This window comes from Phyllobates terribilis, unplaced genomic scaffold (genome assembly GCF_046119375.1).
Source record: "Phyllobates terribilis strain yellow unplaced genomic scaffold, ASM4611937v1 Scaffold_169__1_contigs__length_4117513, whole genome shotgun sequence".
In the NCBI taxonomy this organism is placed as follows: domain Eukaryota; kingdom Metazoa; phylum Chordata; class Amphibia; order Anura; family Dendrobatidae; genus Phyllobates; species Phyllobates terribilis.
Genome location: NW_027362929.1, coordinates 1447544 through 1471823, shown reverse-complemented (window position 1 = coordinate 1471823; position 24280 = coordinate 1447544). Strand labels below are relative to the sequence as shown.

Genomic DNA, 24280 nt, shown 5'->3' with positions numbered 1-24280 from the left:
GCTTATGGCGGTCTCTGTGAGCTTCTCAGTGACATTCAGCCATCCAGGTATCCCGCCTGCAGTAGACGGAATGTGGCAATGGAACGCTGGCTGCGCGTGTCATAATAGGCTCTGAGCCTTTATATACCTGCGCACAGCAGCAGCCACCTTCAGTCTGCTGCTGGACAGCCAGCAGCAGCAGCAGCAGGAGAGGTAATTAATCAGCAACCCTCCTGCTAAGGGTAGACAGCTGCTCGTTCCACCCCCCCCGCCTTAATTGGTTCTCCTCCCTTCCAACGGTGTTGAGGCGGGTGGGAACAGCCGGGGGTTGAGGGTACTGTGCTAAAAGAGGTGGAGTTATGCAGATCTAAAACGCGTGGATTGCAGCAGCAGCAAGCCGGAAAGTGCAGGCATGTGAGGGATCTAGAGGTTGACAGCATGTCTTCTTAACGGGAGTCCAGGTGGCCATCTCCACAAATGGACTTTTCAGAATCCTTGGGTGGCACCGTAGTCGGAAACCCAATTCTGGTTATCGCTTCTCGGCCTTTTGGCTAAGATCAAGTGTAGTATCTGTTCTTATCAGTTTAATATCTGATACGTCCCCTATCTGGGGACCATATATTAAATGGATTTTTAGAACAGGGAGATGGAAAAAGAGCTTGCTCTGTCCACTCCACGCATTGACCTGGTATTGCAGTATCTCCAGGACCGGTGCACCCCTTCTTTAATGCAGTTTCTAAAATCAGAAAGAATTGAATTCAATGCTTTTTGTTCATTTTGCTTGTTTGTCGGATTTTGGGATGGACTCTTTGGCTTTGCTTTTCTTCTCCTCATTGGATTTTTCATGTTAAAAGTTGCAGAAGCCAGATGACAAGCTCATTTTGGTTCAACTTCAGCAACTGTGCATTGCATTGCCATGTAATGTAATGTAATGCAATGCTATCTATCTAGCTCTCCCTCTATACTTCCTTTTGGATAAACAGACATATTAGGCAAGCATTTTGGAGCTTTCACCTAAATAACTACAGGTGGTGAGATAAGCTGCACAATATAATTGACCTTTCAGTATATTGTTGCACACACACCATCTATTTAGCAAATGCCCTTGTTATCAACAGCAGCCTTTTAAACTCACCTGAGCTAACAGGTATGTGAGCTGGTTACTCTGCTGCGCTTAAAATTTCTTTTTTGGTTTGCTACAATGCCTTTTCTGAAACGTTGTCTCCCTCTGCTGGAACACTGACTTCTTTCATTTAATGCCTGCAGACTATAAAAGAGAAACCAACCCAAAAAGTTTGGTTGATTAGTCTGTGGCATTCTTTTAAACTGTTGCTTATGGCGGTCTCTGTGAGCTTCTCAGTGACATTCAGCCATCCAGGTATCCCGCCTGCAGTAGACGGAATGTGGCAATGGAACGCTGGCTGCGCGTGTCATAATAGGCTCTGAGCCTTTATATACCTGCGCACAGCAGCAGCCACCTTCAGTCTGCTGCTGGACAGCCAGCAGCAGCAGCAGCAGGAGAGGTAATTAATCAGCAACCCTCCTGCTAAGGGTAGACAGCTGCTCGTTCCACACCCCCCCCCCCCCGCCTTAATTGGTTCTCCTCCCTTCCAACGGTGTTGAGGCGGGTGGGAACAGCCGGGGGTTGAGGGTACTGTGCTAAAAGAGGTGGAGTTATGCAGATCTAAAACGCGTGGATTGCAGCAGCAGCAAGCCGAAAAGTGCAGGCATGTGAGGGATCTAGAGGTTGACAGCATGTCTTCTTAACGGGAGTCCAGGTGGCCATCTCCACAAATGGACTTTTCAGAATCCTTGGGTGGCACCGTAGTCGGAAACCAATTCTGGTTATCGCTTCTCGGCCTTTTGGCTAAGATCAAGTGTAGTATCTGTTCTTATCAGTTTAATATCTGATACGTCCCCTATCTGGGGACCATATATTAAATGGATTTTTAGAACAGGGAGATGGAAAAAGAGCTTGCTCTGTCCACTCCACGCATTGACCTGGTATTGCAGTATCTCCAGGACCGGTGCACCCCTTCTTTAATGCAGTTTCTAAAATCAGAAAGAATTGAATTCAATGCTTTTTGTTCATTTTGCTTGTTTGTCGGATTTTGGGATGGACTCTTTGGCTTTGCTTTTCTTCTCCTCATTGGATTTTTCATGTTAAAAGTTGCAGAAGCCAGATGACAAGCTCATTTTGGTTCAACTTCAGCAACTGTGCATTGCATTGCCATGTAATGTAATGTAATGCAATGCTATCTATCTAGCTCTCCCTCTATACTTCCTTTTGGATAAACAGACATATTAGGCAAGCATTTTGGAGCTTTCACCTAAATAACTACAGGTGGTGAGATAAGCTGCACAATATAATTGACCTTTCAGTATATTGTTGCACACACACCATCTATTTAGCAAATGCCCTTGTTATCAACAGCAGCCTTTTAAACTCACCTGAGCTAACAGGTATGTGAGCTGGTTACTCTGCTGCGCTTAAAATTTCTTTTTTGGTTTGCTACAATGCCTTTTCTGAAACGTTGTCTCCCTCTGCTGGAACACTGACTTCTTTCATTTAATGCCTGCAGACTATAAAAGAGAAACCAACCCAAAAAGTTTGGTTGATTAGTCTGTGGCATTCTTTTAAACTGTTGCTTATGGCGGTCTCTGTGAGCTTCTCAGTGACATTCAGCCATCCAGGTATCCCGCCTGCAGTAGACGGAATGTGGCAATGGAACGCTGGCTGCGCGTGTCATAATAGGCTCTGAGCCATTATATACCTGCGCACAGCAGCAGCCACCTTCAGTCTGCTGCTGGACAGCCAGCAGCAGCAGCAGCAGGAGAGGTAATTAATCAGCAACCCTCCTGCTAAGGGTAGACAGCTGCTCGTTCCACCCCCCCCCCCCCGCCTTAATTGGTTCTCCTCCCTTCCAACGGTGTTGAGGCGGGTGGGAACAGCCGGGGGTTGAGGGTACTGTGCTAAAAGAGGTGGAGTTATGCAGATCTAAAACGCGTGGATTGCAGCAGCAGCAAGCCGAAAAGTGCAGGCATGTGAGGGATCTAGAGGTTGACAGCATGTCTTCTTAACGGGAGTCCAGGTGGCCATCTCCACAAATGGACTTTTCAGAATCCTTGGGTGGCACCGTAGTCGGAAACCAATTCTGGTTATCGCTTCTCGGCCTTTTGGCTAAGATCAAGTGTAGTATCTGTTCTTATCAGTTTAATATCTGATACGTCCCCTATCTGGGGACCATATATTAAATGGATTTTTAGAACAGGGAGATGGAAAAAGAGCTTGCTCTGTCCACTCCACGCATTGACCTGGTATTGCAGTATCTCCAGGACCGGTGCACCCCTTCTTTAATGCAGTTTCTAAAATCAGAAAGAATTGAATTCAATGCTTTTTGTTCATTTTGCTTGTTTGTCGGATTTTGGGATGGACTCTTTGGCTTTGCTTTTCTTCTCCTCATTGGATTTTTCATGTTAAAAGTTGCAGAAGCCAGATGACAAGCTCATTTTGGTTCAACTTCAGCAACTGTGCATTGCATTGCCATGTAATGTAATGTAATGCAATGCTATCTATCTAGCTCTCCCTCTATACTTCCTTTTGGATAAACAGACATATTAGGCAAGCATTTTGGAGCTTTCACCTAAATAACTACAGGTGGTGAGATAAGCTGCACAATATAATTGACCTTTCAGTATATTGTTGCACACACACCATCTATTTAGCAAATGCCCTTGTTATCAACAGCAGCCTTTTAAACTCACCTGAGCTAACAGGTATGTGAGCTGGTTACTCTGCTGCGCTTAAAATTTCTTTTTTGGTTTGCTACAATGCCTTTTCTGAAACGTTGTCTCCCTCTGCTGGAACACTGACTTCTTTCATTTAATGCCTGCAGACTATAAAAGAGAAACCAACCCAAAAAGTTTGGTTGATTAGTCTGTGGCATTCTTTTAAACTGTTGCTTATGGCGGTCTCTGTGAGCTTCTCAGTGACATTCAGCCATCCAGGTATCCCGCCTGCAGTAGACGGAATGTGGCAATGGAACGCTGGCTGCGCGTGTCATAATAGGCTCTGAGCCTTTATATACCTGCGCACAGCAGCAGCCACCTTCAGTCTGCTGCTGGACAGCCAGCAGCAGCAGCAGCAGGAGAGGTAATTAATCAGCAACCCTCCTGCTAAGGGTAGACAGCTGCTTGTTCCACCCCCCCCCCCCGCCTTAATTGGTTCTCCTCCCTTCCAACGGTGTTGAGGCGGGTGGGAACAGCCGGGGGTTGAGGGTACTGTGCTAAAAGAGGTGGAGTTATGCAGATCTAAAACGCGTGGATTGCAGCAGCAGCAAGCCGAAAAGTGCAGGCATGTGAGGGATCTAGAGGTTGACAGCATGTCTTCTTAACGGGAGTCCAGGTGGCCATCTCCACAAATGGACTTTTCAGAATCCTTGGGTGGCACCGTAGTCGGAAACCAATTCTGGTTATCGCTTCTCGGCCTTTTGGCTAAGATCAAGTGTAGTATCTGTTCTTATCAGTTTAATATCTGATACGTCCCCTATCTGGGGACCATATATTAAATGGATTTTTAGAACAGGGAGATGGAAAAAGAGCTTGCTCTGTCCACTCCACGCATTGACCTGGTATTGCAGTATCTCCAGGACCGGTGCACCCCTTCTTTAATGCAGTTTCTAAAATCAGAAAGAATTGAATTCAATGCTTTTTGTTCATTTTGCTTGTTTGTCGGATTTTGGGATGGACTCTTTGGCTTTGCTTTTCTTCTCCTCATTGGATTTTTCATGTTAAAAGTTGCAGAAGCCAGATGACAAGCTCATTTTGGTTCAACTTCAGCAACTGTGCATTGCATTGCCATGTAATGTAATGTAATGCAATGCTATCTATCTAGCTCTCCCTCTATACTTCCTTTTGGATAAACAGACATATTAGGCAAGCATTTTGGAGCTTTCACCTAAATAACTACAGGTGGTGAGATAAGCTGCACAATATAATTGACCTTTCAGTATATTGTTGCACACACACCATCTATTTAGCAAATGCCCTTGTTATCAACAGCAGCCTTTTAAACTCACCTGAGCTAACAGGTATGTGAGCTGGTTACTCTGCTGCGCTTAAAATTTCTTTTTTGGTTTGCTACAATGCCTTTTCTGAAACGTTGTCTCCCTCTGCTGGAACACTGACTTCTTTCATTTAATGCCTGCAGACTATAAAAGAGAAACCAACCCAAAAAGTTTGGTTGATTAGTCTGTGGCATTCTTTTAAACTGTTGCTTATGGCGGTCTCTGTGAGCTTCTCAGTGACATTCAGCCATCCAGGTATCCCGCCTGCAGTAGACGGAATGTGGCAATGGAACGCTGGCTGCGCGTGTCATAATAGGCTCTGAGCCTTTATATACCTGCGCACAGCAGCAGCCACCTTCAGTCTGCTGCTGTACAGCCAGCAGCAGCAGGAGAGGTAATTAATCAGCAACCCTCCTGCTAAGGGTAGACAGCTGCTCGTTCCACCCCCCCCCCCCCCGCCTTAATTGGTTCTCCTCCCTTCCAACGGTGTTGAGGCGGGTGGGAACAGCCGGGGGTTGAGGGTACTGTGCTAAAAGAGGTGGAGTTATGCAGATCTAAAACACGTGGATTGCAGCAGCAGCAAGCCGAAAAGTGCAGGCATGTGAGGGATCTAGAGGTTGACAGCATGTCTTCTTAACGGGAGTCCAGGTGGCCATCTCCACAAATGGACTTTTCAGAATCCTTGGGTGGCACCGTAGTCGGAAACCAATTCTGGTTATCGCTTCTCGGCCTTTTGGCTAAGATCAAGTGTAGTATCTGTTCTTATCAGTTTAATATCTGATACGTCCCCTATCTGGGGACCATATATTAAATGGATTTTTAGAACAGGGAGATGGAAAAAGAGCTTGCTCTGTCCACTCCACGCATTGACCTGGTATTGCAGTATCTCCAGGATCGGTGCACCCCTTCTTTAATGCAGTTTCTAAAATCAGAAAGAATTGAATTCAATGCTTTTTGTTCATTTTGCTTGTTTGTCGGATTTTGGGATGGAATCTTTGGCTTTGCTTTTCTTCTCCTCATTGGATTTTTCATGTTAAAAGTTGCAGAAGCCAGATGACAAGCTCATTTTGGTTCAACTTCAGCAACTGTGCATTGCATTGCCATGTAATGTAATGTAATGCAATGCTATCTATCTAGCTTTCCCTCTATACTTCCTTTTGGATAAACAGACATATTAGGCAAGCATTTTGGAGCTTTCACCTAAATAACTACAGGTGGTGAGATAAGCTGCATAATATAATTGACCTTTCAGTATATTGTTGCACACACACCATCTATTTAGCAAATGCCCTTGTTATCAACAGCAGCCTTTTAAACTCACCTGAGCTAACAGGTATGTGAGCTGGTTACTCTGCTGCACTTAAAATTTCTTTTTTGGTTTGCTACAATGCCTTTTCTGAAACGTTGTCTCCCTCTGCTGGAACACTGACTTCTTTCATTTAATGCCTGCAGACTATAAAAGAGAAACCAACCCAAAAAGTTTGGTTGATTAGTCTGTGGCATTCTTTTAAACTATTGCTTATGGCGGTCTCTGTGAGCTTCTCAGTGACATTCAGCCATCCAGGTATCCCGCCTGCAGTAGACGGAATGTGGCAATGGAACGCTGGCTGCGCGTGTCATAATAGGCTCTGAGCCTTTATATACCTGCGCACAGCAGCAGCCACCTTCAGTCTGCTGCTGGACAGCCAGCAGCAGCAGCAGCAGGAGAGGTAATTAATCAGCAACCCTCCTGCTAAGGGTAGACAGCTGCTCGTTCCACCCCCCCCCCGCCTTAATTGGTTCTCCTCCCTTCCAACGGTGTTGAGGCGGGTGGGAACAGCCGGGGGTTGAGGGTACTGTGCTAAAAGAGGTGGAGTTACGCAGATCTAAAACGCGTGGATTGCAGCAGCAGCAAGCCGAAAAGTGCAGGCATGTGAGGGATCTAGAGGTTGACAGCATGTCTTCTTAACGGGAGTCCAGGTGGCCATCTCCACAAATGGACTTTTCAGAATCCTTGGGTGGCACCGTAGTCGGAAACCAATTCTGGTTATCGCTTCTCGGCCTTTTGGCTAAGATCAAGTGTAGTATCTGTTCTTATCAGTTTAATATCTGATACGTCCCCTATCTGGGGACCATATATTAAATGGATTTTTAGAACAGGGAGATGGAAAAAGAGCTTGCTCTGTCCACTCCACGCATTGACCTGGTATTGCAGTATCTCCAGGAGCGGTGCACCCCTTCTTTAATGCAGTTTCTAAAATCAGAAAGAATTGAATTCAATGCTTTTTGTTCATTTTGCTTGTTTGTCGGATTTTGGGATGGACTCTTTGGCTTTGCTTTTCTTCTCCTCATTGGATTTTTCATGTTAAAAGTTGCAGAAGCCAGATGACAAGCTCATTTTGGTTCAACTTCAGCAACTGTGCATTGCATTGCCATGTAATGTAATGTAATGCAATGCTATCTATCTAGCTCTCCCTCTATACTTCCTTTTGGATAAACAGACATATTAGGCAAGCATTTTGGAGCTTTCACCTAAATAACTACAGGTGGTGAGATAAGCTGCACAATATAATTGACCTTTCAGTATATTGCTGCACACACACCATCTATTTAGCAAATGCCCTTGTTATCAACAGCAGCCTTTTAAACTCACCTGAGCTAACAGGTATGTGAGCTGGTTACTCTGCTGCGCTTAACATTTCTTTTTTGGTTTGCTACAATGCCTTTTCGGAAACGTTGTCTCCCTCTGCTGGAACACTGACTTCTTTCATTTAATGCCTGCAGACTATAAAAGAGAAACCAACCCAAAAAGTTTGGTTGATTAGTCTGTGGCATTCTTTTAAACTGTTGCTTATGGCGGTCTCTGTGAGCTTCTCAGTGACATTCAGCCATCCAGGTATCCCGCCTGCAGTAGACGGAATGTGGCAATGGAACGCTGGCTGCGCGTGTCATAATAGGCTCTGAGCCTTTATATACCTGCGCACAGCAGCAGCCACCTTCAGTCTGCTGCTGGACAGCCAGCAGCAGCAGCAGCAGGAGAGGTAATTAATCAGCAACCCTCCTGCTAAGGGTAGACAGCTGCTCGTTCCACCCCCCCCCCCGCCTTAATTGGTTCTCCTCCCTTCCAACGGTGTTGAGGCGGGTGGGAACAGCCGGGGGTTGAGGGTACTGTGCTAAAAGAGGTGGAGTTATGCAGATCTAAAACGCGTGGATTGCAGCAGCAGCAAGCCGAAAAGTGCAGGCATGTGAGGGATCTAGAGGTTGACAGCATGTCTTCTTAACGGGAGTCCAGGTGGCCATCTCCACAAATGGACTTTTCAGAATCCTTGGGTGGCACCGTAGTCGGAAACCAATTCTGGTTATCGCTTCTCGGCCTTTTGGCTAAGATCAAGTGTAGTATCTGTTCTTATCAGTTTAATATCTGATACGTCCCCTATCTGGGGACCATATATTAAATGGATTTTTAGAACAGGGAGATGGAAAAAGAGCTTGCTCTGTCCACTCCACGCATTGACCTGGTATTGCAGTATCTCCAGGACCGGTGCACCCCTTCTTTAATGCAGTTTCTAAAATCAGAAAGAATTGAATTCAATGCTTTTTGTTCATTTTGCTTGTTTGTCGGATTTTGGGATGGAATCTTTGGCTTTGCTTTTCTTCTCCTCATTGGATTTTTCATGTTAAAAGTTGCAGAAGCCAGATGACAAGCTCATTTTGGTTCAACTTCAGCAACTGTGCATTGCATTGCCATGTAATGTAATGTAATGCAATGCTATCTATCTAGCTCTCCCTCTATACTTCCTTTTGGATAAACATACATATTAGGCAAGCATTTTGGAGCTTTCACCTAAATAACTACAGGTGGTGAGATAAGCTGCACAATATAATTGACCTTTCAGTATATTGTTGCACACACACCATCTATTTAGCAAATGCCCTTGTTATCAACAGCAGCCTTTTAAACTCACCTGAGCTAACAGGTATGTGAGCTGGTTACTCTGCTGCGCTTAAAATTTCTTTTTTGGTTTGCTACAATGCCTTTTCTGAAACGTTGTCTCCCTCTGCTGGAACTCTGACTTCTTTCATTTAATGCCTGCAGACTATAAAAGAGAAACCAACCCAAAAAGTTTGGTTGATTAGTCTGTGGCATTCTTTTAAACTGTTACTTATGGCGGTCTCTGTGAGCTTCTCAGTGACATTCAGCCATCCAGGTATCCCGCCTGCAGTAGACGGAATGTGGCAATGGAACGCTGGCTGCGCGTGTCATAATAGGCTCTGAGCCTTTATATACCTGCGCACAGCAGCAGCCACCTTCAGTCTGCTGCTGGACAGCCAGCAGCAGCAGCAGCAGGAGAGGTAATTAATCAGCAACCCTCCTGCTAAGGGTAGACAGCTGCTCGTTCCACCCCCCCCCCCGCCTTAATTGGTTCTCCTCCCTTCCAACGGTGTTGAGGCGGGTGGGAACAGCCGGGGGTTGAGGGTACTGTGCTAAAAGAGGTGGAGTTATGCAGATCTAAAACGCGTGGATTGCAGCAGCAGCAAGCCAAAAAGTGCAGGCATGTGAGGGATCTAGAGGTTGACAGCATGTCTTCTTAACGGGAGTCCAGGTGGCCATCTCCACAAATGGACTTTTCAGAATCCTTGGGTGGCACCGTAGTCGGAAACCAATTCTGGTTATCGCTACTCGGCCTTTTGGCTAAGATCAAGTGTAGTATCTGTTCTTATCAGTTTAATATCTGATACGTCCCCTATCTGGGGACCATATATTAAATGGATTTTTAGAACAGGGAGATGGAAAAAGAGCTTGCTCTGTCCACTCCACGCATTGACCTGGTATTGCAGTATCTCCAGGACCGGTGCACCCCTTCTTTAATGCAGTTTCTAAAATCAGAAAGAATTGAATTCAATGCTTTTTGTTCATTTTGCTTGTTTGTCGGATTTTGGGATGGACTCTTTGGCTTTGCTTTTCTTCTCCTCATTGGATTTTTCATGTTAAAAGTTGCAGAAGCCAGATGACAAGCTCATTTTGGTTCAACTTCAGCAACTGTGCATTGCATTGCCATGTAATGTAATGTAATGCAATGCTATCTATCTAGCTCTCCCTCTATACTTCCTTTTGGATAAACAGACATATTAGGCAAGCATTTTGGAGCTTTCACCTAAATAACTACAGGTGGTGAGATAAGCTGCACAATATAATTGACCTTTCAGTATATTGTTGCACACACACCATCTATTTAGCAAATGCCCTTGTTATCAACAGCAGCCTTTTAAACTCACCTGAGCTAACAGGTATGTGAGCTGGTTACTCTGCTGCGCTTAAAATTTCTTTTTTGGTTTGCTACAATGCCTTTTCTGAAACGTTGTCTCCCTCTGCTGGAACACTGACTTCTTTCATTTAATGCCTGCAGACTATAAAAGAGAAACCAACCCAAAAAGTTTGGTTGATTAGTCTGTGGCATTCTTTTAAACTGTTGCTTATGGCGGTCTCTGTGAGCTTCTCAGTGACATTCAGCCATCCAGGTATCCCGCCTGCAGTAGACGGAATGTGGCAATGGAACGCTGGCTGCGCGTGTCATAATAGGCTCTGAGCCTTTATATACCTGCGCACAGCAGCAGCCACCTTCAGTCTGCTGCTGGACAGCCAGCAGCAGCAGCAGCAGGAGAGGTAATTAATCAGCAACCCTCCTGCTAAGGGTAGACAGCTGCTCGTTCCACCCCCCCCCCCGCCTTAATTGGTTCTCCTAACTTCCAACGGTGTTGAGGCGGGTAGGAACAGCCGGGGGTTGAGGGTACTGTGCTAAAAGAGGTGGAGTTATGCAGATCTAAAACGCGTGGATTGCAGCAGCAGCAAGCCGAAAAGTGCAGGCATGTGAGGGATCTAGAGGTTGACAGCATGTCTTCTTAACGGGAGTCCAGGTGGCCATCTCCACAAATGGACTTTTCAGAATCCTTGGGTGGCACCGTAGTCGGAAACCAATTCTGGTTATCGCTTCTCGGCCTTTTGGCTAAGATCAAGTGTAGTATCTGTTCTTATCAGTTTAATATCTGATACGTCCCCTATCTGGGGACCATATATTAAATGGATTTTTAGAACAGGGAGATGGAAAAAGAGCTTGCTCTGTCCACTCCACGCATTGACCTGGTATTGCAGTATCTCCAGGACCGGTGCACCCCTTCTTTAATGCAGTTTCTAAAATCAGAAAGAATTGAATTCAATGCTTTTTGTTCATTTTGCTTGTTTGTTGGATTTTGGGATGGACTCTTTGGCTTTGCTTTTCTTCTCCTCATTGGATTTTTCATGTTAAAAGTTGCAGAAGCCAGATGACAAGCTCATTTTGGTTCAACTTCAGCAACTGTGCATTGCATTGCCATGTAATGTAATGTAATGCAATGCTATCTATCTAGCTCTCCCTCTATACTTCCTTTTGGATAAACAGACATATTAGGCAAGCATTTTGGAGCTTTCACCTAAATAACTACAGGTGGTGAGATAAGCTGCACAATATAATTGACCTTTCAGTATATTGTTGCACACACACCATCTATTTAGCAAATGCCCTTGTTATCAACAGCAGCCTTTTAAACTCACCTGAGCTAACAGGTATGTGAGCTGGTTACTCTGCTGCGCTTAAAATTTCTTTTTTGGTTTGCTACAATGCCTTTTCTGAAACGTTGTCTCCCTCTGCTGGAACACTGACTTCTTTCATTTAATGCCTGCAGACTATAAAAGAGAAACCAACCCAAAAAGTTTGGTTGATTAGTCTGTGGCATTCTTTTAAACTGTTGCTTATGGCGGTCTCTGTGAGCTTCTCAGTGACATTCAGCCATCCAGGTATCCCGCCTGCAGTAGACGGAATGTGGCAATGGAACGCTGGCTGCGCGTGTCATAATAGGCTCTGAGCCTTTATATACCTGCGCACAGCAGCAGCCACCTTCAGTCTGCTGCTGGACAGCCAGCAGCAGCAGCAGCAGGAGAGGTAATTAATCAGCAACCCTCCTGCTAAGGGTAGACAGCTGCTCGTTCCACCCCCCCCCCCCGCCTTAATTGGTTCTCCTCCCTTCCAACGGTGTTGAGGCGGGTGGGAACAGCCGGGGGTTGAGGGTACTGTGCTAAAAGAGGTGGAGTTATGCAGATCTAAAACGCGTGGATTGCAGCAGCAGCAAGCCGAAAAGTGCAGGCATGTGAGGGATCTAGAGGTTGACAGCATGTCTTCTTAACGGGAGTCCAGGTGGCCATCTCCACAAATGGACTTTTCAGAATCCTTGGGTGGCACCGTAGTCGGAAACCAATTCTGGTTATCGCTTCTCGGCCTTTTGGCTAAGATCAAGTGTAGTATCTGTTCTTATCAGTTTAATATCTGATACGTCCCCTATCTGGGGACCATATATTAAATGGATTTTTAGAACAGGGAGATGGAAAAAGAGCTTGCTCTGTCCACTCCACGCATTGACCTGGTATTGCAGTATCTCCAGGACAGGTGCACCCCTTCTTTACTGCAGTTTCTAAAATCAGAAAGAATTGAATTCAATGCTTTTTGTTCATTTTGCTTGTTTGTCGGATTTTGGGATGGACTCTTTGGCTTTGCTTTTCTTCTCCTCATTGGATTTTTCATGTTAAAAGTTGCAGAAGCCAGATGACAAGCTCATTTTGGTTCAACTTCAGCAACTGTGCATTGCATTGCCATGTAATGTAATGTAATGCAATGCTATCTATCTAGCTCTCCCTCTATACTTCCTTTTGGATAAACAGACATATTAGGCAAGCATTTTGGAGCTTTCACCTAAATAACTACAGGTGGTGAGATAAGCTGCACAATATAATTGACCTTTCAGTATATTGTTGCACACACACCATCTATTTAGCAAATGCCCTTGTTATCAACAGCAGCCTTTTAAACTCACCTGAGCTAACAGGTATGTGAGCTGGTTACTCTGCTGCACTTAAAATTTCTTTTTTGGTTTGCTACAATGCCTTTTCTGAAACGTTGTCTCCCTCTGCTGGAACACTGACTTCTTTCATTTAATGCCTGCAGACTATAAAAGAGAAACCAACCCAAAAAGTTTGGTTGATTAGTCTGTGGCATTCTTTTAAACTGTTGCTTATGGCGGTCTCTGTGAGCTTCTCAGTGACATTCAGCCATCCAGGTATCCCGCCTGCAGTAGACGGAATGTGGCAATGGAACGCTGGCTGCGCGTGTCATAATAGGCTCTGAGCCTTTATATACCTGCGCACAGCAGCAGCCACCTTCAGTCTGCTGCTGGACAGCCAGCAGCAGCAGCAGGAGAGGTAATTAATCAGCAACCCTCCTGCTAAGGGTAGACAGCTGCTCGTTCCACCCCCCCCCCCGCCTTAATTGGTTCTCCTCCCTTCCAACGGTGTTGAGGCGGGTGGGAACAGCCGGGGGTTGAGGGTACTGTGCTAAAAGAGGTGGAGTTATGCAGATCTAAAACGCGTGGATTGCAGCAGCAGCAAGCCGAAAAGTGCAGGCATGTGAGGGATCTAGAGGTTGACAGCATGTCTTCTTAACGGGAGTCCAGGTGGCCATCTCCACAAATGGACTTTTCAGAATCCTTGGGTGGCACCGTAGTCGGAAACCAATTCTGGTTATCGCTTCTCGGCCTTTTGGCTAAGATCAAGTGTAGTATCTGTTCTTATCAGTTTAATATCTGATATGTCCCCTATCTGGGGACCATATATTAAATGGATTTTTAGAACAGGGAGATGGAAAAAGAGCTTGCTCTGTCCACTCCACGCATTGACCTGGTATTGCAGTATCTCCAGGACCGGTGCACCCCTTCTTTAATGCAGTTTCTAAAATCAGAAAGAATTGAATTCAATGCTTTTTGTTCATTTTGCTTGTTTGTCGGATTTTGGGATGGACTCTTTGGCTTTGCTTTTCTTCTCCTCATTGGATTTTTCATGTTAAAAGTTGCAGAAGCCAGATGACAAGCTCATTTTGGTTCAACTTCAGCAACTGTGCATTGCATTGCCATGTAATGTAATGTAATGCAATGCTATCTATCTAGCTCTCCCTCTATACTTCCTTTTGGATAAACAGACATATTAGGCAAGCATTTTGGAGCTTTCACCTAAATAACTACAGGTGGTGAGATAAGCTGCACAATATAATTGACCTTTCAGTATATTGTTGCACACACACCATCTATTTAGCAAATGCCCTTGTTATCAACAGCAGCCTTTTAAACTCACCTGAGCTAACAGGTATGTGAGCTGGTTACTCTGCTGCGCTTAAAATTTCTTTTTTGGTTTGCTACAATGCCTTTTCTGAAACGTTGTCTCCCTCTGCTGGAACACTGACTTCTTTCATTTAATGCCTGCAGACTATAAAAGAGAAACCAACCCAAAAAGTTTGGTTGATTAGTCTGTGGCATTCTTTTAAACTGTTGCTTATGGCGGTCTCTGTGAGCTTCTCAGTGACATTCAGCCATCCAGGTATCCCGCCTGCAGTAGACGGAATGTGGCAATGGAACGCTGGCTGCGCGTGTCATAATAGGCTCTGAGCCTTTATATACCTGCGCACAGCAGCAGCCACCTTCAGTCTGCTGCTGGACAGCCAGCAGCAGCAGCAGCAGGAGAGGTAATTAATCAGCAACCCTCCTGCTAAGGGTAGACAGCTGCTCGTTCCACCCCCCCCCCGCCTTAATTGGTTCTCCTCCCTTCCAACGGTGTTGAGGCGGGTGGGAACAGCCGGGGGTTGAGGGTACTGTGCTAAAAGAGGTGGAGTTATGCAGATCTAAAACGCGTGGATTGCAGCAGCAGCAAGCCGAAAAGTGCAGGCATGTGAGGGATCTAGAGGTTGACAGCATGTCTTCTTAACGGGAGTCCAGGTGGCCATCTCCACAAATGGACTTTTCAGAATCCTTGGGTGGCACCGTAGTCGGAAACCAATTCTGGTTATCGCTTCTCGGCCTTTTGGCTAAGATCAAGTGTAGTATCTGTTCTTATCAGTTTAATATCTGATACGTCCCCTATCTGGGGACCATATATTAAATGGATTTTTAGAACAGGGAGATGGAAAAAAGCTTGCTCTGTCCACTCCACGCATTGACCTGGTATTGCAGTATCTCCAGGACCGGTGCACCCCTTCTTTAATGCAGTTTCTAAAATCAGAAAGAATTGAATTCAATGCTTTTTGTTCATTTTGCTTGTTTGTCGGATTTTGGGATGGACTCTTTGGCTTTGCTTTTCTTCTCCTCATTGGATTTTTCATGTTAAAAGTTGCAGAAGCCAGATGACAAGCTCATTTTGGTTCAACTTCAGCAACTGTGCATTGCATTGCCATGTAATGTAATGTAATGCAATGCTATCTATCTAGCTCTCCCTCTATACTTCCTTTTGGATAAACAGACATATTAGGCAAGCATTTTGGAGCTTTCACCTAAATAACTACAGGTGGTGAGATAAGCTGCACAATATAATTGACCTTTCAGTATATTGTTGCACACACACCATCTATTTAGCAAATGCCCTTGTTATCAACAGCAGCCTTTTAAACTCACCTGAGCTAACAGGTATGTGAGCTGGTTACTCTGCTGCGCTTAAAATTTCTTTTTTGGTTTGCTACAATGCCTTTTCTGAAACGTTGTCTCCCTCTGCTGGAACACTGACTTCTTTCATTTAATGCCTGCAGACTATAAAAGAGAAACCAACCCAAAAAGTTTGGTTGATTAGTCTGTGGCATTCTTTTAAACTGTTGCTTATGGCGGTCTCTGTGAGCTTCTCAGTGACATTCAGCCATCCAGGTATCCCGCCTGCAGTAGACGGAATGTGGCAATGGAACGCTGGCTGCGCGTGTCATAATAGGCTCTGAGCCTTTATATACCTGCGCACAGCAGCAGCCACCTTCAGTCTGCTGCTGGACAGCCAGCAGCAGCAGCAGCAGGAGAGGTAATTAATCAGCAACCCTCCTGCTAAGGGTAGACAGCTGCTCGTTCCACCCCCCCCCCGCCTTAATTGGTTCTCCTCCCTTCCAACGGTGTTGAGGCGGGTGGGAACAGCCGGGGGTTGAGGGTACTGTGCTAAAAGAGGTGGAGTTATGCAGATCTAAAACGCGTGGATTGCAGCAGCAGCAAGCCGAAAAGTGCAGGCATGTGAGGGATCTAGAGGTTGACAGCATGTCTTCTTAACGGGAGTCCAGGTGGCCATCTCCACAAATGGACTTTTCAGAATCCTTGGGTGGCACCGTAGTCGGAAACCAATTCTGGTTATCGCTTCTCGGCCTTTTGGCTAAGATCAAGTGTAGTATCTGTTCTTATCAGTTTAATATCTGATACGTCCCCTATCTGGGGACCATATATTAAATGGATTTTTAGAACAGGGAGATGGAAAAAGAGCTTGCTCTGTCCACTCCACGCATTGACCTGGTATTGCAGTATCTCCAGGACCGGTGCACCCCTTCTTTAATGCAGTTTCTAAAATCAGAAAGAATTGAATTCAATGCTTTTTGTTCATTTTACTTGTTTGTCGGATTTTGGGATGGACTCTTTGGCTTTGCTTTTCTTCTCCTCATTGGATTTTTCATGTTAAAAGTTGCAGAAGCCAGATGACAAGCTCATTTTGGTTCAACTTCAGCAACTGTGCATTGCATTGCCATGTAATGTAATGTAATGCAATGCTATCTATCTAGCTCTCCCTCTATACTTCCTTTTGGATAAACAGACATATTAGGCAAGCATTTTGGAGCTTTCACCTAAATAACTACAGGTGGTGAGATAAGCTGCACAATATAATTGACCTTTCAGTATATTGTTGCACACACACCATCTATTTAGCAAATGCCCTTGTTATCAACAGCAGCCTTTTAAACTCACCTGAGCTAACAGGTATGTGAGCTGGTTACTCTGCTGCGCTTAAAATTTCTTTTTTGGTTTGCTACAATGCCTTTTCTGAAACGTTGTCTCCCTCTGCTGGAACACTGACTTCTTTCATTTAATGCCTGCAGACTATAAAAGAGAAACCAACCCAAAAAGTTTGGTTGATTAGTCTGTGGCATTCTTTTAAACTGTTGCTTATGGCGGTCTCTGTGAGCTTCTCAGTGACATTCAGCCATCCAGGTATCCCGCCTGCAGTAGACGGAATGTGGCAATGGAACGCTGGCTGCGCGTGTCATAATAGGCTCAGAGCCTTTATATACCTGCGCACAGCAGCAGCCACCTTCAGTCTGCTGCTGGACAGCCAGCAGCAGCAGCAGCAGGAGAGGTAATTAATCAGCAACCCTCCTGCTAAGGGTAGACAGCTGCTCGTTCCACCCCCCCCCCCGCCTTAATTGGTTCTCCTCCCTTCCAACGGTGTTGAGGCGGGTGGGAACAGCCGGGGGTTGAGGGTACTGTGCTAAAAGAGGTGGAGTTATGCAGATCTAAAACGCGTGGATTGCAGCAGCAGCAAGCCGAAAAGTGCAGGCATGTGAGGGATCTAGAGGTTGACAGCATGTCTTCTTAACGGGAGTCCAGGTGGCCATCTCCACAAATGGACTTTTCAGAATCCTTGGGTGGCACCGTAGTCGGAAACCAATTCTGGTTATCGCTTCTCGGCCTTTTGGCTAAGATCAAGTGTAGTATCTGTTCTTATCAGTTTAATATCTGATACGTCCCCTATCTGGGGACCATATATTAAATGGATTTTTAGAACAGGGAGATGGAAAAAGAGCTTGCTCTGTCCACTCCACGCATTGACCTGGTATTGCAGTATCTCCAGGACCGGTGCACCCCTTCTTTAATGCAGTTTCTAAAATCAGAAAGAATTGAATTCAATGCTTTTTGTTCATTTTGCTTGTTTGTCGGATTTTGGGATGGACTCTTTGGCTTTGCTTTTCTTCTCCTCATTGGATTTTTCATGTTAAAAGTTGCAGAAGCCAGATGACAAGCTCATTTTGGTTCAACTTCAGCAACTGTGCATTGCATTGCCATGTAATGTAATGTAATGCAATGCTATCTATCTAGCTCTCCCTCTATACTTCCTTTTGGATAAACAGACATATTAGGCAAGCATTTTGGAGCTTTCACCTAAATAACTACAGGTGGTGAGATAAGCTGCACAATATAATTGACCTTTCAGTATATTGTTGCACACACACCATCTATTTAGCAAATGCCCTTGTTATCAACAGCAGCCTTTTAAACTCACCTGAGCTAACAGGTATGTGAGCTGGTTACTCTGCTGCGCTTAAAATTTCTTTTTTGGTTTGCTACAATGCCTTTTCTGAAACGTTGTCTCCCTCTGCTGGAACACTGACTTCTTTCATTTAATGCCTGCAGACTATAAAAGAGAAACCAACCCAAAAAGTTTGGTTGATTAGTCTGTGGCATTCTTTTAAACTGTTGCTTATGGCGGTCTCTGTGAGCTTCTCAGTGACATTCAGCCATCCAGGTATCCCGCCTGCAGTAGACGGAATGTGGCAATGAAACGCTGGCTTCACGTGTCATAATAGGCTCTGAGCCTTTATATACCTGCGCACAGCAGCAGCCACCTTCAGTCTGCTGCTGGACAGCCAGCAGCAGCAGCAGCAGGAGAGGTAATTAATCAGCAACCCTCCTGCTAAGGGTAGACAGCTGCTCGTTCCACCCCCCCCCCGCCTTAATTGGTTCTCCTCCCTTCCAACGGTGTTGAGGCGGGTGGGAACAGCCGGGGGTTGAGGGTACTGTGCTAAAAGAGGTGGAGTTATGCAGATCTAAAACGCGTGGATTGCAGCAGCAGCAAGCCGAAAAGTGCAGGCATGTGAGGGATCTAGAGGTTGACAGCATGTCTTCTTAACGGGAGTCCAGGTGGCCATCTCCACAAATGGACTTTTCAGAATCCTTGGGTGGCACCGTAGTCGGAAACCAATTCTGGTTATCGCTTCTCGGCCTTTTGGCTAAGATCAAGTGTAGTATCTGTTCTTATCAGTTTAATATCTGATACGTCCCCTATCTGGGGACCATATATTAAATGGATTTTTAGAACAGGGAGATGGAAAAAGAGCTTGCTCTGTCCACTCCACGCATTGACCTGGTATTGCAGTATCTCCAGGACCGGTGCACCCCTTCTTTAATGCAGTTTCTAAAATCAGCAAGAATTGAATTCAATGCTTTTTGTTCATTTTGCTTGTTTGTCGGATTTTGGGATGGACTCTTTGGCTTTGCTTTTCTTCTCCTCATTGGATTTTTCATGTTAAAAGTTGCAGAAGCCAGATGACAAGCTCATTTTGGTTCAACTTCAGCAACTGTGCATTGCATTGCCATGTAATGTAATGTAATGCAATGCTATCTATCTAGCTCTCCCTCTATACTTCCTTTTGGATAAACAGACATATTAGGCAAGCATTTTGGAGCTTTCACCTAAATAACTACAGGTGGTGAGATAAGCTGCACAATATAATTGACCTTTCAGTATATTGTTGCACACACACCATCTATTTAGCAAATGCCCTTGTTATCAACAGCAGCCTTTTAAACTCACCTGAGCTAACAGGTATGTGAGCTGGTTACTCTGCTGCGCTTAAAATTTCTTTTTTGGTTTGCTACAATGCCTTTTCTGAAACGTTGTCTCCCTCTGCTGGAACACTGACTTCTTTCATTTAATGCCTGCAGACTATAAAAGAGAAATCAACCCAAAAAGTTTGGTTGATTAGTCTGTGGCATTCTTTTAAACTGTTGCTTATGGCGGTCTCTGTGAGCTTCTCAGTGACATTCAGCCATCCAGGTATCCCGCCTGCAGTAGACGGAATGTGGCAATGGAACGCTGGCTGCGCGTGTCATAATAGGCTCTGAGCCTTTATATACCTGCGCACAGCAGCAGCCACCTTCAGTCTGCTGCTGGACAGCCAGCAGCAGCAGCAGCAGGAGAGGTAATTAATCAGCAACCCTCCTGCTAAGGGTAGACAGCTGCTCGTTCCACCCCCCCCCCCCCCCTTAATTGGTTCTCCTCCCTTCCAACGGTGTTGAGGCGGGTGGGAACAGCCGGGGGTTGAGGGTACTGTGCTAAAAGAGGTGGAGTTATGCAGATCTAAAACACGTGGATTGCAGCAGCAGCAAGCCGAAAAGTGCAGGCATGTGAGGGATCTAGAGGTTGACAGCATGTCTTCTTAACGGGAGTCCAGGTGGCCATCTCCACAAATGGACTTTTCAGAATCCTTGGGTGGCACCGTAGTCGGAAACCAATTCTGGTTATCGCTTCTCGGCCTTTTGGCTAAGATCAAGTGTAGTATCTTTCGAAAAGGCGGTTTTGGATGTTGGCCGCCCTAGTAGATTGATACATTATGCACACTGGGGTTTAGGCGCTTGTTAGTACGCCAGGTGGCTAATATAGTCATCTGGTGGAAAGCATGGCCCCCCAGGATCGACGCCATTGGGCCGGGGAAGATCGAAAGCCCGAAGTGTGAAGTGCCCCAGGAGTGGTGACCCTGGGGTGCCTTAACTCACTGGGATTGGGAACCCCACTTGAGTTTATGGCACATTTGCACAAGCACTTCAAATTTTCTTTCTTCGCACACACCCTTATTCCGGGCCTTCTGGCCTTAGGATGGGGAATTTTTCAATTCCCGGTCGAAGGTCCGGGCAGTATTATACTGTGAAACCTTCACTATTTATTTAATTTCTTTGTCACTGTGTGTCCACTTATTCACGTGTGTCACGTCCTACTAGGATTTTGTCGGGATGCGGTTCCCTTACGGGTTCCTCTCTTGGCAGGTCTAGGGGGGGAGTGTGTGGCCATCAGGTTCCGCTCCCCCCTGAACCCCCCTGGCTCTCCTCTTTCGGGAGGAGAGCGTTGTTGGCTCCCCTCTTCCGGGAGGGGAGCACAGTCTTTGGCTCCCAGTGCCTTGCTCGGGTGAGAACTCGGGCAGGTGCTGGGGGTAAGATTGGGTCGCCTCTGGCTTCGGCTGGAGGTGGCTTTTTGTCCCTGTTCCTCGCTGTGGCCTTTTGGCTCGGAGGGACGGGGAATGGTTTGGGGGACCCTTCTCCTTTTGGAGAGGGTTTCAAGAAGACCAGCATCCTAGTGCACTTTTTTTGTGGCACTTGTCACTTTTTTAAGCGCACTCGGGTTTTGTACACGAATTCGGGCTTTCGATAAAAAAAAAAAAAAATCTGTTCTTATCAGTTTAATATCTGATACGTCCCCTATCTGGGGACCATATATTAAATGGATTTTTAGAACAGGGAGATGGAAAAAGAGCTTGCTCTGTCCACTCCACGCATTGACCTGGTATTGCAGTATCTCCAGGACCGGTGCACCCCTTCTTTAATGCAGTTTCTAAAATCAGAAAGAATTGAATTCAATGCTTTTTGTTCATTTTGCTTGTTTGTCGGATTTTGGGATGGACTCTTTGGCTTTGCTTTTCTTCTCCTCATTGGATTTTTCATGTTAAAAGTTGCAGAAGCCAGATGACAAGCTCATTTTGGTTCAACTTCAGCAACTGTGCATTGCATTGCCATGTAATGTAATGTAATGCAATGCTATCTATCTAGCTCTCCCTCTATACTTCCTTTTGGATAAACAGACATATTAGGCAAGCATTTTGGAGCTTTCACCTAAATAACTACAGGTGGTGAGATAAGCTGCACAATATAATTGACCTTTCAGTATATTGTTGCACACACACCATCTATTTAGCAAATGCCCTTGTTATCAACAGCAGCCTTTTAAACTCACCTGAGCTAACAGGTATGTGAGCTGGTTACTCTGCTGCGCTTAAAATTTCTTTTTTGGTTTGCTACAATGCCTTTTCTGAAACGTTGTCTCCCTCTGCTGGAACACTGACTTCTTTCATTTAATGCCTGCAGACTATAAAAGAGAAACCAACCCAAAAAGTTTGGTTGATTAGTCTGTGGCATTCTTTTAAACTGTTGCTTATGGCGGTCTCTGTGAGCTTCTCAGTGACATTCAGCCATCCAGGTATCCCGCCTGCAGTAGACGGAATGTGGCAATGGAACGCTGGCTGCGCGTGTCATAATAGGCTCTGAGCATTTATATACCTGCGCACAGCAGCAGCCACCTTCAGTCTGCTGCTGGACAGCCAGCAGCAGCAGCAGCAGGAGAGGTAATTAATCAGCAACCCTCCTGCTAAGGGTAGACAGCTGCTCGTTCCACCCCCCCCCCCGCCTTAATTGGTTCTCCTCCCTTCCAACGGTGTTGAGGCGGGTGGGAACAGCCGGGGGTTGAGGGTACTGTGCTAAAAGAGGTGGAGTTATGCAGATCTAAAACGCGTGGATTGCAGCAGCAGCAAGCCGAAAATTGCAGGCATGTGAGGGATCTAGAGGTTGACAGCATGTCTTCTTAACGGGAGTCCAGGTGGCCATCTCCACAAATGGACTTTTCAGAATCCTTGGGTGGCACCGTAGTCGGAAACCAATTCTGGTTATCGCTTCTCGGCCTTTTGGCTAAGATCAAGTGTAGTATCTGTTCTTATCAGTTTAATATCTGATACGTCCCCTATCTGGGGACCATATATTAAATGGATTTTTAGAACAGGGAGATGGAAAAAGAGCTTGCTCTGTCCACTCCAAGCATTGACCTGGTATTGCAGTATCTCCAGGACCGGTGCACCCCTTCTTTAATGCAGTTTCTAAAATCAGAAAGAATTGAATTCAATGTTTTTTGTTCATTTTGCTTTTTTTATCGGATTTTGGGATGGACTCTTTGGCTTTGCTTTTCTTCTCCTCATTGGATTTTTCATGTTAAAAGTTGCAGAAGCCAGATGACAAGCTCATTTTGGTTCAACTTCAGCAACTGTGCATTGCATTGCCATGTAATGTAATGTAATGCAATGCTATCTATCTAGCTCTCCCTCTATACTTCCTTTTGGATAAACAGACATATTAGGCAAGCATTTTGGAGCTTTCACCTAAATAACTACAGGTGGTGAGATAAGCTGCACAATATAATTGACCTTTCAGTATATTGTTGCACACACACCATCTATTTAGCAAATGCCCTTGTTATCAACAGCAGCCTTTTAAACTCACCTGAGCTAACAGGTATGTGAGCTGGTTACTCTGCTGCGCTTAAAATTTCTTTTTTGGTTTGCTACAATGCCTTTTCTGAAACGTTGTCTCCCTCTGCTGGAACACTGACTTCTTTCATTTAATGCCTGCAGACTATAAAAGAGAAACCAACCCAAAAAGTTTGGTTGATTAGTCTGTGGCATTCTTTTAAACTGTTGCTTATGGCGGTCTCTGTGAGCTTCTCAGTGACATTCAGCCATCCAGGTATCCCGCCTGCAGTAGACGGAATGTGGCAATGGAACGCTGGCTGCGCGTGTCATAATAGGCTCTGAGCCTTTATATACCTGCGCACAGCAGCAGCCACCTTCAGTCTGCTGCTGGACAGCCAGCAGCAGCAGCAGCAGGAGAGGTAATTAATCAGCAACCCTCCTGCTAAGGGTAGACAGCTGCTCGTTCCACCCCCCCCCCGCCTTAATTGGTTCTCCTCCCTTCCAACGGTGTTGAGGCGGGTGGGAACAGCCGGGGGTTGAGGGTACTGTGCTAAAAGAGGTGGAGTTATGCAGATCTAAAACGCGTGGATTGCAGCAGCAGCAAGCCGAAAAGTGCAGGCATGTGAGGGATCTAGAGGTTGACAGCATGTCTTCTTAACGGGAGTCCAGGTGGCCATCTCCACAAATGGATTTTTCAGAATCCTTGGGTGGCACCGTAGTCGGAAACCAATTCTGGTTATCGCTTCTCGGCCTTTTGGCTAAGATCAAGTGTAGTATCTGTTCTTATCAGTTTAATATCTGATACGTCCCCTATCTGGGGACCATATATTAAATGGATTTTTAGAACAGGGAGATGGAAAAAGAGCTTGCTCTGTCCACTCCACGCATTGACCTGGTATTGCAGTATCTCCAGGACCGGTGCACCCCTTCTTTAATGCAGTTTCTAAAATCAGAAAGAATTGAATTCAATGCTTTTTGTTCATTTTGCTTGTTTGTCGGATTTTGGGATGGACTCTTTGGCTCTGCTTTTCTTCTCCTCATTGGATTTTTCATGTTAAAAGTTGCAGAAGCCAGATGACAAGCTCATTTTGGTTCAACTTCAGCAACTGTGCATTGCATTGCCATGTAATGTAATGTAATGCAATGCTATCTATCTAGCTCTCCCTCTATACTTCCTTTTGGATAAACAGACATATTAGGCAAGCATTTTGGAGCTTTCACCTAAATAACTACAGGTGGTGAGATAAGCTGCACAATATAATTGACCTTTCAGTATATTGTTGCACACACACCATCTATTTAGCAAATGCCCTTGTTATCAACAGCAGC

General features: G+C 45.4%; 18 non-coding genes and 1 pseudogene across 18 annotated transcripts; all 19 read left to right on the top strand.

Annotated features, from left to right (window-relative positions):
- Positions 1-510: 510 nt before the first annotated feature.
- On the top strand, positions 511-701 carry LOC141208491 (U2 spliceosomal RNA). Its single transcript, XR_012278718.1, has one exon. It is a non-coding gene; the product is annotated as a U2 spliceosomal RNA (small nuclear RNA).
- A 1125-nt stretch (positions 702-1826) lies between these two features.
- LOC141208490 (U2 spliceosomal RNA) lies at positions 1827-2017 on the top strand. The gene has a single exon (XR_012278717.1). It is a non-coding gene; the product is annotated as a U2 spliceosomal RNA (small nuclear RNA).
- Positions 2018-3140: 1123 nt separating this feature from the next.
- LOC141208489 (U2 spliceosomal RNA) lies at positions 3141-3331 on the top strand. Its single transcript, XR_012278716.1, has one exon. It is a non-coding gene; the product is annotated as a U2 spliceosomal RNA (small nuclear RNA).
- Positions 3332-4453: 1122 nt separating this feature from the next.
- Positions 4454-4644, top strand: LOC141208486 (U2 spliceosomal RNA). Its single transcript, XR_012278714.1, has one exon. It is a non-coding gene; the product is annotated as a U2 spliceosomal RNA (small nuclear RNA).
- Positions 4645-5762: 1118 nt separating this feature from the next.
- Positions 5763-5953, top strand: LOC141209902 (U2 spliceosomal RNA). The gene has a single exon (XR_012280089.1). It is a non-coding gene; the product is annotated as a U2 spliceosomal RNA (small nuclear RNA).
- A 1120-nt stretch (positions 5954-7073) lies between these two features.
- LOC141208259 (U2 spliceosomal RNA) lies at positions 7074-7264 on the top strand. The gene has a single exon (XR_012278492.1). It is a non-coding gene; the product is annotated as a U2 spliceosomal RNA (small nuclear RNA).
- A 1121-nt stretch (positions 7265-8385) lies between these two features.
- LOC141208485 (U2 spliceosomal RNA) lies at positions 8386-8576 on the top strand. Its single transcript, XR_012278713.1, has one exon. It is a non-coding gene; the product is annotated as a U2 spliceosomal RNA (small nuclear RNA).
- Positions 8577-9697: 1121 nt separating this feature from the next.
- LOC141210464 (U2 spliceosomal RNA) lies at positions 9698-9888 on the top strand. Its single transcript, XR_012280632.1, has one exon. It is a non-coding gene; the product is annotated as a U2 spliceosomal RNA (small nuclear RNA).
- A 1121-nt stretch (positions 9889-11009) lies between these two features.
- On the top strand, positions 11010-11200 carry LOC141208484 (U2 spliceosomal RNA). The gene has a single exon (XR_012278712.1). It is a non-coding gene; the product is annotated as a U2 spliceosomal RNA (small nuclear RNA).
- A 1122-nt stretch (positions 11201-12322) lies between these two features.
- Positions 12323-12513, top strand: LOC141210189 (U2 spliceosomal RNA). Its single transcript, XR_012280365.1, has one exon. It is a non-coding gene; the product is annotated as a U2 spliceosomal RNA (small nuclear RNA).
- A 1118-nt stretch (positions 12514-13631) lies between these two features.
- LOC141210999 (U2 spliceosomal RNA) lies at positions 13632-13822 on the top strand. The gene has a single exon (XR_012280988.1). It is a non-coding gene; the product is annotated as a U2 spliceosomal RNA (small nuclear RNA).
- A 1120-nt stretch (positions 13823-14942) lies between these two features.
- On the top strand, positions 14943-15132 carry LOC141210407 (U2 spliceosomal RNA). Its single transcript, XR_012280576.1, has one exon. It is a non-coding gene; the product is annotated as a U2 spliceosomal RNA (small nuclear RNA).
- A 1120-nt stretch (positions 15133-16252) lies between these two features.
- Positions 16253-16443, top strand: LOC141208483 (U2 spliceosomal RNA). The gene has a single exon (XR_012278711.1). It is a non-coding gene; the product is annotated as a U2 spliceosomal RNA (small nuclear RNA).
- A 1121-nt stretch (positions 16444-17564) lies between these two features.
- Positions 17565-17755, top strand: LOC141208482 (U2 spliceosomal RNA). Its single transcript, XR_012278710.1, has one exon. It is a non-coding gene; the product is annotated as a U2 spliceosomal RNA (small nuclear RNA).
- A 1120-nt stretch (positions 17756-18875) lies between these two features.
- Positions 18876-19066, top strand: LOC141208481 (U2 spliceosomal RNA). Its single transcript, XR_012278709.1, has one exon. It is a non-coding gene; the product is annotated as a U2 spliceosomal RNA (small nuclear RNA).
- Positions 19067-20188: 1122 nt separating this feature from the next.
- LOC141210818 (U2 spliceosomal RNA) lies at positions 20189-20280 on the top strand (annotated as a pseudogene).
- A 789-nt stretch (positions 20281-21069) lies between these two features.
- LOC141210663 (U2 spliceosomal RNA) lies at positions 21070-21256 on the top strand. Its single transcript, XR_012280801.1, has one exon. It is a non-coding gene; the product is annotated as a U2 spliceosomal RNA (small nuclear RNA).
- A 1121-nt stretch (positions 21257-22377) lies between these two features.
- Positions 22378-22568, top strand: LOC141209904 (U2 spliceosomal RNA). Its single transcript, XR_012280091.1, has one exon. It is a non-coding gene; the product is annotated as a U2 spliceosomal RNA (small nuclear RNA).
- A 1121-nt stretch (positions 22569-23689) lies between these two features.
- LOC141208480 (U2 spliceosomal RNA) lies at positions 23690-23880 on the top strand. Its single transcript, XR_012278708.1, has one exon. It is a non-coding gene; the product is annotated as a U2 spliceosomal RNA (small nuclear RNA).
- Positions 23881-24280: the final 400 nt, after the last annotated feature.